This window comes from Nilaparvata lugens, chromosome 4 (assembly GCF_014356525.2).
Source record: "Nilaparvata lugens isolate BPH chromosome 4, ASM1435652v1, whole genome shotgun sequence".
Lineage (NCBI taxonomy): Eukaryota > Metazoa > Arthropoda > Insecta > Hemiptera > Delphacidae > Nilaparvata > Nilaparvata lugens.
Window position 1 is genome coordinate 53430709 of NC_052507.1, and position 14892 is coordinate 53445600.

Genomic DNA, 14892 nt, shown 5'->3' on the forward strand with positions numbered 1-14892 from the left:
TAGCTTTTTTAGTATAGATGGGTATCAACATCAAACATCGATGTTTACTGTTTGATGATTTTCACTTATCGATGTTGAGGTGTATATCGATCATCGATATGATTTTTATCGACGATGTTTATCGATCATCGATGTTAAGGTGAAAAATCGTTGATGTTCAAAACATCAAACATGCTCAAAATGTTCAAAACATCGATGTTTTGTCTTTCGATACTTTATCGATATTTGAAATAGATTACCTCGAAAAATTTATATCTCTCTGTTCAAAGATCGATTGTTGAAGATCGATTTTTATGTTCCGATATAAATTAAGAATCGAATTTTACATCCAATTAGAGATGACAGAAATAATAATCATAATAATCAGGGGCGTATATAATCGCCCTTAAGGGGGCCCAGGGCACAGTATACATACAGTATGGAAACTTGGCTAGTACCCTGACGCCAAAATCCGCCATCTTGTTAGAAAGCGCCGCATTGTAATAGCATTGTAATAGTATGGTAGGTTCGGATCACTTTAATGATCCAGATCAATTGATCTCATTCACTGCCACGAGCCAATCAGAAGGCCAGGATTGGAACTTCCCAAGGTCACGTGACGTGTCTAGTATTAAATACTAATTTAATAATGCAAATTTTGCATCATGTAAAAAGCATTCATTGGTTAGATTACAAGTTTCCATTCTGTACCTATTCTGTGCCCAGGGGGCCCAGCCCCCTCCCCAACACCGAAATAATGAATATTAAGAAATTAGTAGTCTACAGTAATTACAGAAAAAAGTACAGTAATCGGAATTTTTGACGGCCTGACGGTATAAAGTAAAAAGGGCTTTCAGCGCAAATTACCCTCTGAATATGAGCAGCAAAACTGATATTACTGTAAGTATTATGAGGTTTCAATACAGAATTTCAAGACAAATGAATGACGAAAACCGCACATCAATATCTCAAACCGTTTAGAAGATACTCACATTACCTATTAATCAATACCATGCAAATCAGAATAAATTAGGTACTTAAGTGATATTGATTAATAATATGAATAGGTATCTTCTAAACGGTTTGAGATATCAATGTGCGGTTTTCACAATTAATTTTTTTCTTAAAATTCTGTATCGAAATCATATTTATATCGCATGACCACCTTCCTATTTGAAAAAATATAATTGCATTCAAAATGGTGGACCAGATTTCTAAAGTCATAGTAAAGTAGTATTTTCAATTTGAGTAGGATTCCCAATCACACCACCTTGGAATCACATTTTTTATGAGGTAACTATAGATGAACTATAATAATCTACTCAGATGAACTATAATAGTCTCGTGAGTCCTCTTTAGAAATAGTTTAATAATTTTCTACATTTCATTATGTAATATGTCAACACGAATTATCAAAAACAAATGTATTTTTCGATCAGTAACTTTTTCATGTTATAAAATAAAGTTTTCAAAGTAGCCTATAGGTGTAAGAAAAAGGCAATTCATTTTTTCTAAACAAGGGTTGTTTCCATCAAAAACTTGAAATTTTCTAAATTTTAGAAATTCACCAGACAAAACTGTGTGTCTCTCAATGTTCTAAAATATCTCATTGGGAAGAGTAGGTGAGTAGGTGACAGGAAAACCTCTGAACCAGGAGAAACTGTATTATATATATATAATTGAGAAATTGGCGGGGTCCAAATATTAGACTTTTGCAAAATAAGTTCAATCTACAGTATTTTCCAGGTCATAATTGTATTCAGGAGGACTTGGATTCTGAACAAACCAGAATGAAAAAAGTCAAAGAGGGGGGTGCCAGGGAACATTTTTTAATTAGACCCAATTCTTGCAAAATCTTATTAATCTAAATAGCCAAATAGTCAAAAAATAGCTATATAGCCAATTAATCTATAGCTACAAATCTATATAGCCATCTAGGTGAGTTGTGTAGCAAAGGTATTGGATTGCTTCAACAATAGGTAAGCAGGCGTGTAGCCTACCCTACCCAAAATCCAGGTATTCTATTTTGAGGTGCTGAATTCGAATCTGAAATTCTCTGACACGCCAGAGGCCGATCACCCATAAAAACCCCAAATTTCTCAACTATTCCATTTTATTTCGAAAACTTTGGGATTTTCGAAAAAAAACATTTCTCCACAAAATTCTAATTGAGTGGTCGCGCAGACTCTAAGACAGACTCTAATATTTCTGGTTTTGGAGCTACAGATTTTCAAAAAAGGGGTATTTTTCAAGGGTTTTTGAAAAATTTGGAAACTAACTACGGTACGTTTTCTCTATACAATTTGTACCGTACAACTTGGACTACCGGTACTATATAGTGATAATGAAAAATTACATATCATGTGAAAGTATACAATTATTAATTCTGGACAAGATTTCTCAGAAATTTTGGAATTTAGTTTATGGGGAGGGGTAGTACTAGCAAAAATAGAAAACCATGTCCTACAGCCAAAATACGAATTTTCCATTGTGATAACTTTCGAGGCCTTCCTAACTGAATGAATCAATAATATTTTAGTTTGGCTATTCTCGAAACATTTAAATATTCAGAATGCCTAATCAATCAGTAGATACAGCACCCTCTGCTGCTACCCCCGTTTTAAGAAAAGAATTCCTGGATATGATACCAGAATTCTCTGGAGAGCCATTATTATTAAACAGATTTGTATCGATTTGCGATAAAGTAGTTGCTAAGTTTTTGTACAATCGAATCCCGATGATTTTCAAAATGAATATCTATTTTCTACTATTATTTCTAGACTCAAAGGTAGAGCTTTAGAACTTGTAACCAGTGGAAACACTTATGCTTGGCCTGAAGTGAGAAGAGTACTTCTCGACGGCTATCTTGACAAACGTGACTGTTTCACGTTGAATATTGAAATGACAGAATTGAAACAAGAAAGTAGCGAAAGCCCTTTTCATTTTCACGAGAGAATTCAAAAGATTCTCAACTTACAACTTGCATATTCCTTACGAAGATGGCAGCAAACTCAACTATTCTATGCGAATACGCAAAGCAGCTTGCCCTTAGGGTATTTTTGAGAGGTCTGAATGAACCTATAGGTCACTGATGAGAACAAAAAACCCTTCAAGTCTAAGTGAAGCTTTGAGTATGATCACAAACGAAATGCAGTACAAAAACAGAAATAGTAATATAATTTTCAATCTCAATAAGAGACCAATCTCACAACCATTCCAACAACTTCCTCTGACTAAACAAATCAACACTTTCCTCATACTAGACCAATGCAAAACTTTCCCCAAAACAAGACTTATCCAAACTTCCAAAACCAACACAACAAAGACCAATGATTACACATCTAAATAGCAATCAACAATTTCGCAACTTCAGTTCAATGAACCAACAGAGACCAATGTTTCAAAGGCATTTTTCGGTCAACAACACAGACCACAAATGCAATCGCAACCAACTCCAATGAGTATTTCAACCAGAAACACTGAACTTGAACCCCCGAAAAAGAACCCCAGATTCAATCAACTGACAGCCGAATTCAATACAAACAATGACGAATTACTCAATACTAACAGAAACGAACTCTTGACTGACAATTTCTCAAATGATCGAACCGTTCAATTACTCCGAAATGACTGGAAATCTCATGAACAATTTTGAAAACTTGGAATTGAATGATGATTACAATAATCAAATGACTTCCGACCAAACAGAACAAAATCATTTTTTAGAGGAAACAAGCCTCGGAACAAATTTTCAATATGAACTTGCAACAAAAGATAACGAACTCTCTTACTTTCTAGGACCCACAAACGAACTTTCGAGTACTGATTGATCCCGGAAGCACGCAATCCTTTATAAAAAAGGTAATTGCACATGAAGGTTTTAAAGATTCCTTAAACCAACACCATTTGAAGTTACTACAGCCCATGGTAAATCAAAAGAAAAATTCAGTGCTACAATACCATTCCTAGGAAGAAAATTGATTTTTTCGTATTTGATTTTCATAAAGATTTCGATCTCTTGTTAGGATGGACGCTATAAAGCAATTGAGAGTAGATTGGATTACATTAGTAACAAACTTTACTATGGAAACAACAAACAAGTACCAATACTGTATTACAATACAACTTTGCAACACAATGAACCTTCTAAAGTCAATAAACCTCGTCAACTGTGGACTTACTTGATTGAAGCACGTAGTCAGAAAAATATCAATACCGATAAAAAACGTGTCAAACGGAGAATGCTTCTCAAATACCAAAATCTCTCTGGACTAGAAATTCACAATCTATCCTAAAAGTTGAAAACAATAAAGCAATCTGTCTAATACAAATTCATTTACGATGATAAAAAATTGACAATCACATGACCTTTTGAAGTTGAAAATTTGGAAAACTATGAACTAGTCCCTCATTCAAAATCCACCTCATCTCCAAACAGTAATAACTTGAATAATTTTGAAGTTGACCAAACTAGATTAGATCTCCAACAATTAGAACCGAACACATGAATTCTGAAGAAAAAGAAGCAATATTAGAACTGATAAAAGAGTATGCAGACATTTTTCATGTAGACGGAAACAAATGACATTCACAAATCAGGTCAAACATGTTATCAGAACAACCGATGAAATTCCAGTTTATTCAAGAAATTATCGATATCGTTGTTTACAAAACAGAAGTTGATAGACAAATCCAAGAAATGCTAGATCAAAAAAAATATCAGACCCAGTCATTCAGCTTGGAACTCACCAATTGGGATTATACCCAAAAAACGTGATGCATCCGGTAAAAAAAAATACAGAATTGTGATAGATTTTAGAGGAGTAATGCAAAAACTATTGATGATAGATTCCCATTGCCAAATATTTCTGAAATCCTGGATAAATTAGGAAGATGTCAATATTTTACAACTCTTGATTGGCAAGTGGTTTCCACCAGATTCAAATGCATCCCGATAGTATTGAGAAAACAGCTTTTTCCACAGATACAGGTCACTATGAATTTCTAAGAATGCCTTTTGGATTAAAAACAGCCCACCTACATTTCAAAGAGTACTTAACAATATCTTGAGAGGTATTCAGAACGAAAAATGTCTTGTCTATTTAGATGATATAATAATCTATTCTACCAGTCTCCAAGAACACATCCAAAGATTGAGAGAGGTATTTGATAGATTACGATATGCTAACTTTAAAATTCAGCCAGACAAAACAGAGTTTTAAGAAAAGAAGTAGCTTATCTAGGACACATAGTCACACCAGAAGGAGTAAAGCCAAACAAATTGTATATAACTCGCACGTTTTTGTACATAATTATGATTTGAATCAATGTATTCAGAAATTGAAAATTTGAATAATTACTATGATAAGGTATCTCACTATTTTGGAAAAATATTAGTATAAGTTCAAAAACCGATTTCGTTACAGAAAACAGTAGTAAATTAAGAGATGCAATCAACTATTTGAAATTCATCAACCATACAAAGTCTGTTATTGAAGAAAAATTGGAAATGATTTTGTGTTTACAATGAAAACGTCAAACGCAATAAAAGAGGTTTAATAAATAGTCTTGGATCTGTTTTAAAATTTATCACTGGTAATTTGGACGCTTATGACGAACAAAAATACGATAAGTTGATTCTCGAACTGTATAATAATCAAGATATTTAGCCAATCAAATTTCAAACCATTATTCAATCAGTCAAAACATTATTGTAGATTCAACGAAACAATTAAAATTGTGAACCAAAACTTCAATGAATTGAAAGAGAAATTTTGATAATTAATGATGATTTAACGATTTCATAGAATTATAAAAAATTAAAGATATTTTGAATCAATTACTTATAGCTTATAATATTTTATTAGACGTAGTTCATGACATTGAAAATTCTATTGCATCTTGTAAAGTAGGCGTTCTGCACCCTAGTATAATGTCTACTAAGAATTGTTCAATGAACTTGTGAAAATTTCAAAATTCTATGACAGAAATTCCCATTGGAATTAAGTATAATAAGATGTTAGAAATAGAAAATTGATTAATGTAGATTTTAAGCTAATTAAGAACGAAATCATTTATTTTCTCGAATTTCCGATTGTTGAAGATCGATTTTTATGTTCCGATATAAATTAAGAATCGAATTTTACATCCAATTAGAGATGACAGAAAATAATCATCATAAATCAGGGGCGTATATAATCGCCTTAAGGGGGCCCAGGGCACAGTATACATACAGTATGGAAACTTGGCTAGTACCCTGACGCCAAAATCCGCCATCTTGTTAGAAAGCGCCGCATTGTAATAGCATTGTAATAGTATGGTAGGTTCGGATCACTTTAATGATCCAGATCAATTGATCTCATTCACTGCCACGAGCCAATCAGAAGGCCAGGATTGGAACTTCCCAAGGTCACGTGACGTGTCTAGTATTAAATACTAATTTAATAATGCAAATTTTGCATCATGTAAAAAGCATTCATTGGTTAGATTACAAGTTTCCATTCTGTACCTATTCTGTGCCCAGGGGGCCCAGCCCCCTCCCCAACACCGAAATAATGAATATTAAGAAAATTAGTAGTCTACAGTAATTACAGAAAAAAGTACAGTAATCGGAATTTTTGACGGCCTGACGGTATAAAGTAAAAAGGGCTTTCAGCGCAAATTACCCTCTGAATATGAGCAGCAAAACTGATATTACTGTAAGTATTATGAGGTTTCAATACAGAATTTCAAGACAAAATGAATGACGAAAACCGCACATCAATATCTCAAACCGTTTAGAAGATACTCACATTACCTATTAATCAATACCATGCAAATCAGAATAAATTAGGTACTTAAGTGATATTGATTAATAATATGAATAGGTATCTTCTAAACGGTTTGAGATATCAATGTGCGGTTTTCACAATTAATTTTTTTCTTAAAATTCTGTATCGAAATCATATTTATATCGCATGACCACCTTCCTATTTGAAAAATATAATTGCATTCAAAATGGTGGACCAGATTTCTAAAGTCATAGTAAAGTAGTATTTTCAATTTGAGTAGGATTCCCAATCACACCACCTTGGAATCACATTTTTATGAGGTAACTATAGATGAACTATAATAATCTACTCAGATGAACTATAATAGTCTCGTGAGTCCTCTTTAGAAATAGTTTAATAATTTTCTACATTTCATTATGTAATATGTCAACACGAATTATCAAAAACAAATGTATTTTTCGATCAGTAACTTTTTCATGTTATAAAATAAAGTTTTCAAAGTAGCCTATAGGTGTAAGAAAAAGGCAATTCATTTTTTCTAAACAAGGGTTGTTTCCATCAAAAACTTGAAATTTTCTAAATTTTAGAAATTCACCAGACAAAACTGTGTGTCTCTCAATGTTCTAAAATATCTCATTGGGAAGAGTAGGTGAGTAGGTGACAGGAAAACCTCTGAACCAGGAGAAACTGTATTATATATATATATTGAGAAATTGGCGGGGTCCAAATATTAGACTTTTGCAAAAGTTCAATCTACAGTATTTTCCAGGTCATAATTGTATTCAGGAGGACTTGGATTCTGAACAAACCAGAATGAAAAAAGTCAAAGAGGGGGGTGCCAGGGAACATTTTTTAATTAGACCCAATTCTTGCAAAATCTTATTAATCTAAATAGCCAAATAGTCAAAAAATAGCTATATAGCCAATTAATCTATAGCTACAAATCTATATAGCCATCTAGGTGAGTTGTGTAGCAAAGGTATTGGATTGCTTCAACAATAGGTAAGCAGGCGTGTAGCCTACCCTACCCAAAATCCAGGTATTCTATTTTGAGGTGCTGAATTCGAATCTGAAATTCTCTGACACGCCAGAGGCCGATCACCCATAAAAACCCCCAAATTTTCTCAACTATTCCATTTTATTTCGAAAACTTCGGGATTTTCGAAAAAAAAACATTTCTCCACAAAATTCTTAATAAATTGAGTGGTCGCGCAGACTCTAAGACGGACTCTAATATTTCTGGTTTTGGAGCTACAGATTTTCAAAAAAGGGGTATTTTTCAAGGGTTTTTGAAAAATTTGGAAACTAACTACGTTTTCTCTATACAATTTGTACCGTACAACTTGGACTACTATAGTGATAATGAAAAATTACATATCATGTGAAAGTATACAATTATTAATTCTGGACAAGATTTCTCAGAAATTTTGGAATTTAGTTTATGGGGAGGGGTAGTACTAGCAAAAATAGAAAACCATGTCCTACAGCCAAAATACGAATTTTCCATTGTGATAACTTTCGAGGCCTTCCTAACTGAATGAATCAATAATATTTTGGATCATTTTGTTATTATAAGGGTTATGCTCTATCAGAATCACCCGTTAGATGCACTTTATTTTCAGGATTTCCTAGTGGAAAGGCTCATTGCATGCAATTACTACTGTACAGTTTTTTCCATTCATTCATTCAATATGTGGGCACCGAGCTTCGCTCGTTATTTTTATTTATTGATAAACAGAACACAATTCTCTAAAATGATCGTGTTTATATTTTACAGCTGGCTATACATCGTCAGCTTATGAATTTCGGGGATGCGATATTTTGATTTTCCACAGTATCACTCGCTCAATTTTTACTATCCACAGACGACGAAAGTCTCTGCTGTTTCAGCCAAGGATGAATTATCCGTTTAATGTCGTTCAGCGAGTTTTCCCAAGGATGAGAACTAGTGCAATCGAATTTTTATATCATAAACCTATTAAGTTCCAAATTTCGTGAAAATCGTTAGAGCCGTTTTCGAGATCCGTTGAACATAAATAATTGATAACCAGATATAAGAATATAAACAGATATACAGAAATTGATCGCTTAATATAATAGGATAACATAAGCTGAGGCTATTTTTTGGGAGCTAACACATGATTTCAGCTGGTTAATATACAAAATTTATTTTCGCCATTCATTTACTCTTGTAACTCTATCTAAATCATGTATCACATGACCACCTTCTCATTTAAAAAAAATAAATTTAGATATGAGGGTCAAAGATGTTGAAGCGACATAGTAAATATTAGAAGCGTAATTTTTTATTTCAAATTGGATCCCCAATGAAATCGACTGTCAAATTATTCTTGTAAGAGAAATATTTAGCTGTTTTCATAATTTTCATCAACTCTGTGTAAAAGTTTCGGATTTCAAAGATTACAATATAACATTTCTTGGGCGAGTTCTCCAACCCAGGGGCCACTAGTTACGCGTATGTTACAGACAGTTGAAATAAATGAATGGAAAAAATTACAGCAATAGCATGCAATCTAGCTAAATGATGAATCACGACAAATTTTTTCCTCGTGCAACTTCTAAGTTATTTTTATATCCTGAAAAAGGACGAAGGAGTGAGTCTATTCAGTTGTCCAACGACCTGTAAAAAGATAAACTTGACCTGTGAAAAGGTTCGAGAAATACGTATTCAAAATTTGTGAGTTGTGTTTTTTCTGGCTCTAAATTTTGTCAAATTACGCAAAAATGTTCCAATTATGGTGATTTGAGTGTGATATTTTTGTTTTTTATTCTGTTTTCAACCGTCAAAATTTAAAACTTAGTTTTCGTTGTTTTTTCTATTTCGGACTTTTAAAATGTTATCTAAATTTGGGAGAGAAATAGTACAAGGAGTATCCTTAGTTTTTCTCTGCCGATCAGTGCTACTTTGTAAAAAATATGAATAAATAAATAAAATTTGAAGCTGACTGATCAATTCTTTCTAAAATTACTGTAGAACATACAGACAGACAACGACTTAGGCCTTGAGTGAGTCAACTATTGTGTTATGGGCATTACAATTATTATTAAGAGATTGTAAGAAAGCTTTCATGCCTCTTAATGTGAAAAACTCGAATCTGTAATCAGATTTATGAGATTCGATACTGTCCAAAAGATATTGACATATTATTTTTAGAGAAGTGCACTCCAATAGGGTTTGTGCCTAGGTGTGCTCATACTTATTTCGCTTTATGTTTTTTTCAACCAAAGCAAAAATGATAATTTTCATTAGGTAATATTTTTATTTTTAGATGGTACAATGTTTTGTAATAATATTATGTTGAGCGGAATAAATTATTTTTTGAATTGAAAATACTGTATTACTTGCAGCTGCAAAACTCAACTCATACTTTACAATCGTACGGAAGCTAGGGGAGCCAAATTTGGCCTTTCACAGGTCAAGCACTATGTGTGTATATATATATATATAATATATATATATATATATCACTATGCATATATTACAGTAACTATATTACTGTATATAGTTACCGTACTGTAGTTTATATCAATCAAATCTGAGATATTTTCATTTTTAGCAGAAAAACACCTGATATTTACATCATGAAACATCAGTCCAAGAAAAATATCTCAAATTCGCTGAACTTTGCATCTTCAAGCTTATCAATGTGAGGAACTCGAATCTACAATCAGATTACGAAATTTGCTACCGTAGCGTTCAGGAGATACCGGTATGGGCTTATGAAAATGTGAAATTCTTACTTTTGCAGCTTCATATTATAATAGCTCTTAGTGCATTCTGCAAATTTCTCTGTTTTTTCTTCTTCAAGAATATGAATAACTTGCTAGCTGGCCAATATTTATGATGCGGCTTACAATATGAGATAGGGCGAACTTTTCGCATTAGTTATACCACAGAAAAAATATATCATTTGTGCTCTATGGTTACATCGAGCACCAAAAGATACAGTTTGATGAAAGTTTAATTGATAATATGAAGCAAAATACAATAGTTGAAGCAATTACAAATAGTGCAATTGCAATTACATAGTGAGATATTCATTTTTTTCCATTTTGTGCTATAACTTTTAAACGGATCAACTTTTTTGAAATTAGAAAACGTTGTACCTCCCTTGGATCATAGACACCTCAACTATCCAATCCTTCAAGCCACTTGGAAGGAGTGTCTGTCACTGTGGTCGTTCAATTGCATAGATACTTTTAAAATAAACTAGAGCACATGGGATCAAAACAAAACAATCTATACCGAATTGATTTTAATATTGCTGTATTTAAAAAATAAAAAGAACCTGGTCACTCTGAGGACGAATAATTTACATTGTGTTTAATTTTATAAAATAGTATTATCATCATTATTATTATATATGGTATCGTTATTAAAAGTACACAACGTTTGTGATCATTACATTTTTCAAACTAAAAGCGAAGAAAATTCAATTTAAAAAAATACTATCTAGTGTAAATGACATTATAGTAATTGTCAAAAGCCGCTGTGAAAAATTGTTCAATAATAACTGTATCATTATAATTGAAATATTGTGTAATGTACAAAAATTAATTATATATTATTCAAACTATCTATGAATCTTATCCCTGTGGATAGCATTTCAATAATTCATACCTTAAACTCTATAGTAACTCACATTGTTTACAATGAAATAATGTAACCACATGTTCTGATAGATGTATGAGATACAGCTAATTGAAATAAATCAATAGAGATCATACAGATCGTACATATAGTTGACATATAACAACAAGGAACTAAAGTTTTTACACATAACGTTTTATTTTGAATGTTTGTCAGAAATTAGATGATATTCAGTCACCTTATCTGTACAATACTGGAAAATGAAAATCATTGGAATTATTGATCACAGCTGAATGGTTCATCAAAATAAATGGTAACTAATTTTAAGAAGTTCAAGATAGGTTTTGTTCAAGGATATTTCACACATTAATAAAATAAAAAGGAATTAATTCATTGAATTAAATATTTCAGAAATAAATCATTCTTAAATAAAATAAATAATTTAAATTATCAATTTTGAAATGAAATAAATTACTTTGGTTTCGTTAACAGCAAAGGAAAGTTTTACTGATCGACATCACTGTAGTAAGATTCACTTTAAACTGACTGTGTTCCTCAAAAATAATATAAATTCTTTCCATTTCCATTCCAACAATGTTGACTGTTTCAAGTGAATCTCACTATAATTTGGAAGACAAGACAGCTAAAGAAAATACAAAACAAAAATGTGAATTTTTCTAAAAAATCACTGGAATCTTGTTCGAATATTTGTGTTAAACCGCATTCTAAAATTAGTTTAATATTGGGATTTGAACCCAAGACCGTTTTGACTCTATTATAAGTTTTATGAGATTGATTTTAAAGAAGAAATGATTCGAAAATATTATTAAAATTGATCCGTCATTTAATTATTTGTGTGTTATTATCCAAATAAAATATTGAAAAAATAGATAGAGGTACACTATAAAAACTTGACTAATATTTAATTAATAAATAATTTTTTTTTGTAATATTTGACAGAGATTGTTTTAGTTTTTTGTTTATTTTTTGTATTTGTACAAACTGGTACCCTATGCTGCAAACCTATATTGTCAATAGTAAGTTTTTTCCAAAAGACTGAAAAATTATTTCACAAAACTCAAAGACTTTGATAATACTATTTACAGATGATTCTCAATCTTTGCAAACAATCCACATAAATTTCAGATTTTATCTAAATTGATGTTCATTTTCCATTCTAATATTTTTATAAACGGACATGGCGTTTCTAAATTTATAGCTACAGTACAATAATGAATTGTTTACTCGTTAAATTTGTTATTTTGATTCATCTATTACAGTACACGCACGCGCAAACTCACACATACTCTTCAAAATATGCCCTACCATAAACTATACTAATATTCAGATCTTTGTTGCAAGCATTTAAAAATAAAAGACCAAGATATTTTTCTAGAAAATTTTTGTTAGTTTTAGAGAAGTTTCATTAAGAGATGAGATGACTTCATTTTGAACCCAAAACAATTCAATTGGAATAAATTGTTTAAATAATAATTATTAGAAAATAATGTTAGCCTGTTTTTACCCTTCCAATCATTCAAATAGTATAAGTTCTTGTATAAATGAATTAGTGAATTGGTATATGATTAATCTTGAATTATACTAAACGTCTGTCTCCAATTTTCAAGTTAATAAATAACAAACATTTTAGGAAATTCATCTTATACTTGCAAAGTAGGTTTTTTACTTTTTACTCTACGTTTATTACCTACTTATATGGGTTCAAATTCCAAATTTTTTTGTTACAGCACAGTATACCAATTATGGACATTTTATTAAGTTGCAGTTACAATAATTTTCAGATGAAGAGCATTTTAAAACTAGAGAAAATTTTGTTATATTAAATATTTTATCTACTAAAAATTATAATAATGACAGTAAAGATACTCTACACTTATCACAACCGATATTAACAGTTTGAAATACAATGATAATATTAAATTACAGTCTCAAAATACAAGTGAATAGAGGTTTAGTAATAGAGAATTTGTGACAGAAGGAGATTAATAACAAATTTTAAGGGAATTAGTTTCAACAAAATATAGAAATGAGAAGACATTGGTACATAATCAAAAATAAATATAGATGTTACAAGAAAAAATGTACGAACACACACATATAGCCTAAAAATACCTTAGTGTACTTGGATTCGACATCTACACAACGTGTATCAACATTTTATTCATTGTATTCAATAAAAATTGCACATTTTTCAAGTCTTACTACCTCAAGATAACTTTATAACACTTAATTTACTAACACATTAAACTATCAAATAATTCAACAAAATTTATTGTATCATCACAAATCACATTCTATCAATAAGAATTTATAACAAAAAAGGTTTTAATATTTCAAATGACTAGGTAACGAATATGAAATTAACTCAATTTTAAAAATGGTTTCTTACTGGAAAAATGTTCCAATAAACCTTGCTTTTCAAAAAAATCTGCTCTGCTCCTCTGCTAAACAGAAATAGAACACCATTGGCTCATATCAAGTTTTCACACATTGGAAGGCTTTTAATGTGTGAACACTCTGTTAACAACCAATGGATATGAAACTCTACAGAGCACTACACACCTTTCGAAAGCAGGTCTTTCCAGACACAAGTGAAGTTTTCAACAAGTGAATAATTTATACTATTATAGATTTTAAAATTCAATTTCATTTATTTATTCATTATTTTGAATAATTCACAAATGTATCTTAGCAGCTCTCATAAAGCAATTAACAATTAATCAAGCACGAACAACTTATTATTTGACATTTATTATTTAAAAATATAAAATTTCCAATTTGTCAATCTGTAGAACATTTTTTACTACTTTACTTTTTCTAATTTTCGACATTGAAATACTCTATTTCGTTTTGAGGGAACAAAGTCTCTCTGCAATTAAACTATGGAGCGATGTCAAAGAAAATTAATCATTCACCTGACGGCTCGGAACCTCAAGAATTTTAAGGTTTAGCATAAAAAATGGGCAAGAACTGACCGATAGATCGAGACAATTTGTTTTGAGATAAGTACACATAACCATTAAGAAGATAATTACTCCATCAAATTGATATTAATAAATTGAAACCACAATTCGGAAATAAATTGCTACACTTAATCATTACACGAAACATTGTAATAATTTTTCTACATTGAAGAACGCAGATCTTAAACTCTACTCTATATTAGAAATTCGAGAATTGCAGACTGACACAATAAAACCCTGCTTTCTAATGAATTTACCCCTCTGGGTTTAATTTCTATTGGTTTTTATGGGAGTGCTTACATATTCGTAGTCTCCTGCACATAATACACTCCCATTTGAACCGGCGGAAATTAAACCCACCAGAGCAGAAATTCATTGCAATGCAGGGCCTAAGGAATTCTAAACCATTTTGTACTACATATTCAGTGGTAAATTAATCTACATTAATTGAATAAATAATAAAATATGAGTGCTTTACTGCGTGCAAACAATACCACACAAAGACAAAACTACTATTAAATTTCTCCAAAAATTTTAATTGACTCAA